Genomic DNA, 6,000 nt, shown 5'->3' with positions numbered 1-6,000 from the left:
AATCCAACCTGTGAAAACAAGAGTAACCGTGAAGCAGGGAACTTGTCCTCTGTCCTGACCAATCCTTCTAAAGAGGTCGGAGTTGAGGAGAGTGAGTCAGAACTAGTCACTACAGAATTTTGGGTTCTCCAGGGTTCCTTTGTAGCACACTTTTTGTTTAGCCTTTATACAGTTTCTGTCTAGAACAGCAGAAAAATAAAAACCATGAACTTGAATGAGGCCCCAGAAATTACCAGTGGCTGAGATTAATTCAAGGATGCCATACACCACTAGATCACATTTTTGTTTTTTCTAACCTTTTCATGGATCACTCACCTGGTGCACCATCATGCGAATTACACCCATGTATAACTCAGAATCTATACCATAGAGAACATCAGACAGCTGGAGTGTGTGCAGCACCTGGGGGTGTGTTAGGGGCTTGAGGTGTATCTTCTTATTCCAAACCCCTCAGGCGGATGAGAACAGCTGTTTTGGCCATGAAGACTAAAGACATTCCATTTACCGCTGTTAACAGGAGTTATATGTTCATGGAGTTCCAGCTTCACTTTCACCCTCAGAAAAATCCACACATTTCACCCTACACTCAACACAAACAAATTTATGTGACCATCAATTTAGCCATCCAGGAAAAGGACATTCGTTCTGCTTAGAACTGACTTCAAGGTATGGTACAGGTACTGGTCCTCCCCAACTACCTAAATCAGAGGTGGTGGACTTATACGAGATCTTCAGGATACCCACAGAAGCTAAATGTACATAAAGTGTATCCAAACAGAACTCATTTACGTGACTGTGGTAACCTGAAAATCTAGTATGGACCCAGCGTTCAAGAGGTTTACGTTTGACATCCTGTCCTGAATATTTTTGTGCACCTCTAAGAGATGCACTACGTGTTTCCGCAGGTCTATTGCTAGGCATGATGAAATGTGGCCACGTCACTCTGGATCTCAAGAGAGCGCCATGGGCTGTTCACATGCAAACTCCAGCTAACTCAGAGGAGAAAGGTAGGTTTGATATCTGAAATCTTTCTAGGAGCAAGAACAATCAACTCTTGGATATTTTAGACACAAAAAAATTAAACATAGAAGAAATCCTTTTCTGGCATGGAATCAGTAGTGTGGAAAAATATTTCACATGATCTTTGCAACAAGCCCCCACCTTGTTGAAATCAAGAAAAGACTGAAGACTCAATAGGTCTGTTAAGCCCTAATACTGGAGGAGATGGGTGTACTGTCCATTCCCACCCAGTTCTAAAGCAGACCCTTCATACAGCAGTGTGTATATTTAAACATGTGTTTAAGCCTTTAAAAGCTATCACAGTGATACTGTTAATCAACAGTTCACATGATTGATCCCACGGTTGTTGTTGTTGTTGATCTTTTATTGATGTCCTAATGATTTTCATGTGGATTGTTGAACACCTCTGGTGCCTTCATGCGATGTTCACACCTACCTAAGAATACTAATGAATGAATGACAATTATTGAAAGTAGCACAAAGCTAATAGCACCTGACAAAAGAAGCAAACACTGACCTCACACATAAGGATCATGATGGCATGTTAGCTGCTCTCACATTATGTAAACCAAATTCAGCCATTAACAAGCTACTGAGTAAGCACCAATCGAGAAGAGCAGGTCAAGAACGAGGAGGCTGCAGAAGAAGAAGAGCAACGAGACAACAGAGGAGGCATTCGTGGACCTATGGAAAGTGAGCTGAAGCTGGATGACTTGAGCGAGGGCCACTCAGGGCTGGCCTTTGCTCATTTAGCATTTGGGGTGAAAAGAACATTTGTGCCCTCCATTATCCTGGGCCAAACTGCATGGGGTGGGTGATTGAGGGAGAAAGAATAAAGAGAAGGAGAAATGTAAACAGGTAAAAATTAAGGGAAGGGAAGGTTTTATGGAGCGACCAGAAGATAATGAACAGGCGCTCTGCGCCTCGCGCTTTCTCTAGTTAGCTCGTATGCCAGAGCTATCACTAACATCATAAGATGGGCTCATAATCTTATGCACGCTGAACAAGGGAACCTTAAGATATATATTAAAATCTGAGACTTTTAGGAACGAATCATCGCATCACACTTTTAGACAGAATTTAATTAAAGCTTTTAACTTATCGAACTGTACAATAGCACTTTTGAAATCTCGGACTCCTGATCACTTGAGGCTTTTTCTAAAAAATCTGACATCGAAAATAAGTTATGATCTCGACATTAAGCATTGCTCTCAATTAAAACATTACGAACAGTATGCAGAATAAATAGAATACAAACACCAGCAATATTACATTTGTTTCACCTTAGGGCATGGAGTCTGTCGTTGTATCATTTTATTACGGCTTGGGATTTTACCTTTAAACATCACTGAAAACACCACCAGTTCTGTGATTTATGTGACAGAGGAGTGCAAGACTTACCGCATGTACTCTTTGAATGCCCAAATCCAGACGCCGGCATTTAAACCTTATTCGAACCAGATATAATATAACTTCAGTTCAAGGCCTTATCTGGCTTTTTAAATTGCCGCTTGATGAATTTGTATGTCGTAACCTGTTTACATTTTTAAAACTGTTTTGAAATGATTATCTTATTAATGTTTTAAAACAAATGTGTTTTCACAAAATGTGTTGTTCTCAGTAGAGAACTAAATCAAATAAAAATCTTGAAAAGGCGCTGTTAGTCTGGAACAAAAAGCAAGCATTTGCCAAGCCAATCGGTCTCCCCTATGCAGAAGCTATTGGTTTTGCCAATATGTTTGAGCAATGTTGTACACCAGAGTGGGTGCTGTTCCACATGGCTAAATGTTGGTGGGGTAAAGTAGATACAGTGGAATGTCGTTAAGTAGAGTGGAGTGGCATACAGTGGCATACAGTAGAGTTGAGTGGCATGGAGTGGGGAGGAGAGGAGGGACCTGGAGTATTATGAAGTAGCGTACAGTGTTGTGGAGTGTTATGAAGGGAGTAGAGTGTCATTGAATGGAAGGGCATAGAGTTGAGTGGTGTAAAGTGGAATACAGTGTCAGAGTTGAGAAGAGTGGAGTAGCATAGAGTGTCATGAAGTGGTGTAGAGCAGTGGAGTGACGTGAAGGGTATTGCGTACAGTGTTGTAGAGTGGAGTGGCATAAAGCGGAGTAGATTGTCAGAGAATGGAGTAGCTTGAAGTGGAGTGTTATAGACCTGAGCGGCGTCAATTGGGGGGCACAGATTGTCCTAGAGCGGAGTAGAACAGAGTGTCAGAGTGGAGTAGTGTGTCGTAGAATAGAGTGGAGTAAAGTGCATGGAGTAGCATAGAGGGAGTTGCATAGAGCGTTGTAGAGTGGAGTAGTTTCATAGAATGGCATAGAGTGGAGTAGAGTGCTGTAGAGTAGAGTGGCAGCGTGTGGAGTAGAGTGTCAGTGGAGCAGAGTTTAATGGAGTAGAGCTTCGTAGAGTGGAGTGTAGTAAACTGGACTATATTAGAGTGGAGTATTGTGACTTAGAGTGAAATGACGTAAGGTACAGTGGCGCAGAGCAGATTGGCGTAGAGTACATTGGTTTTGAATGGTGTGGAGTGCATTATAATAGAGTACAATGACGTAGAGTGCAGTGGCATAGAGTAGAGCGATGTAGAGTAGATTGCAGTGGCCTAGAGTAAAGTGGCACAGAGTGGAGTAGTGTGAAATGGAATAGAGTGGAGTGGTGCAGGGCAGAGTGGAGTTGGGCAGGGTAGAGTGCAGAGGTATAGAGAAGAGTAGCTTAGAGTAGAGTGCAGTGGCGTAGAGTGGAGTGATGCAGAGTGTAGTGGCGTAAAGTGCAGTAGAGTGGCTTAGAATGGAGTAGTACAGAGTAGAGTGCAAGGGTGTAGAGTGGTGTAGAGAGCAGTGACAAAGAATACAGTGGTGCAGAGTAGAATAGCGAAGAGTGCAGTGATGTAGAGTGCAATGAGGTAGAGTGACATAGCATGCAGTGGCATAGAGTAGAATGTTGTAGAATACAGTGGCGTAAAGTGCAGTGGTGCAAACTAGTTAGCGTAGGTACATTGGTTTTGAGTAAAGTGGTATAGAGTGCATTGGTCCAGAGTGCAGTGGTTTAGAGTACACTGACATAGCGTAGACTGTAGAGGCGTAGAGTGGCGCAACGTAGAGTGCAGTGGCGTAGAGTGCAGTGGCACAGAGTAGATTGTTTCAGAGTAGAGGGGAGTGGTACAGTGTAGAGAAGAGTGGTGCGCCGATTGCAGTGGCGTAGAATGAAATGGCAGAGAGAAGATTGTTTCAGAGTAGAGTGGAGTGGTGCATGGTATATTGCAGTGGTATTGAGTAGTGGCATGGAGTGCAATGTTGCAGAGTGGAGTAGAGTGGCATAAAATGCAGGGGCGTAGAGTACAGAGGCTTAGAGTATATTGTTTCAGAGTAGAACGAAGTAGCATAGAGTGTAGTGGTGCAGGCAGAGTGGAGTGTTGCAGGGAAAAATGAAGTGGTATAGAGTAGGGGCATATTAGAGTGGACTGGCATAGAGTAGAGTGGTTCAGGGTAGAGTAGGCATAGAGTGAAGTGACGTAGAGTGCAGTAGAGTGGTGCACAGCAGAGTGCAGTGGCAAGGAGTATATAGGTTTGGGCGTAGAGTGCAGTGGGGCATAGCAGAGTGGACTGGCATAGCGTAGAGTGGTACAGAGTAGAATAGGCATAGAGTAAAGTGTTTTTAGAGCACAGCATCCTAGTGTGCAGTGGTGCACAGCAGATTAGAGTGGCATAGAGTGTAGTGGCGTAGAGTGCACTGGCCTGGAGTGTAGTAGAGTGGTGCAGAGCAGAGTGCAGTATCATAGAGTTCAGTGGCAGAGAGTGCAGTGCTGCAGAGTAGAGTGCTGTAGAGTGAAGTCATATAGACTAGAGTGACGTAGACTGCAGTGGCGTAGAGCAGTGCAGAGTAAAGTGACAGAGTGCAATGGTGTGGCATAGAGTATAGTGGCGTACAATGAAGTGGCACAGAGTAGAGTGGCTTAGAGTACAATGATAAAGCGTAGAATAGGGTGTCTCAGAGTGCATTAACATAGATTATTGTAGCGAACAGTGCAGTGGTGCAGAGTAGATTGGCGTAGAGTGCATTGATTTTGAGTAAAGTGGTGTAGAGTGCATTCACGTAGAGTGCAGGTGCGTAGAATGTTGCAGAGTAGAGTGGAGTGGCGCAGAGTAGATTATTCCAGAGTAGAGTACAGTGGTGCCGGATAGATTAAAGTGGCATAGAGGGGATTGACATAGAGTGCACTGGTATGCAGTGGCATGGTACATAGTAGATTGCAGTGGCATAGAATGCAGTGGCATTGGTGCAGTGTTGAAGAGTAGGGTGGCATAGAGTGATGCTGCATGGAGTGGTACAGAATGCAGTGGTGAAAAGTAGAGTAGTGCAGGGTAGATTGCATCGGCGTGGAGTGGTGTAGAGTTGAGAGGCGTAGAGTGGAGTGGTGCAGATAAGATTGCAGTGACGCAGTGTGGAGTGTGAAGTGGTGCAGAGTAGAGTGCAGTGGCGTGGGGTGGCGTGGGGTGCAGAGTAGAGTGGGGTTATGTGGAGTACGCATGGTGTGGTAGCAAACTGCTATTACAGACAACACATCTTCAATTGAAATGTCCATTACATTTGCACTCATACAGTTTTACTGATCAACGTGTACAGCACACAAACAATAATGTGTGGAAATGTCATCACCCATTGTATTAATTTGATTGTCGCCACAGTTCATTTACAAACATTCAAATTTTGTTGTGTGCTTTAAAAAAATAAATAACATCATACAGCTTTCCTCAAGCAGACTCCAGTAGCCAGCATGATTGTCACTTAAACACTCTCACTTTTAAGTCCTAGAAAGAAAAATAAGCACAGCCTGACATTCGACCTCCATCTTTGAATGCACAGCAAAAATAAGAATAAGATTTAAAGGCCTTTTGACAGAAAGTGAGTTTGTGGAAGAAAACAGTAAACAAGTGTGTGTAACGGAGGGACGAACTTGAGCTGGATGGACAGCCT

This window comes from Lissotriton vulgaris, chromosome 2_1 (assembly GCF_964263255.1).
Source record: "Lissotriton vulgaris chromosome 2_1, aLisVul1.2, whole genome shotgun sequence".
Taxonomy (NCBI): Eukaryota; Metazoa; Chordata; class Amphibia; order Caudata; family Salamandridae; genus Lissotriton; species Lissotriton vulgaris.
This window is presented reverse-complemented; position numbering follows the sequence as displayed.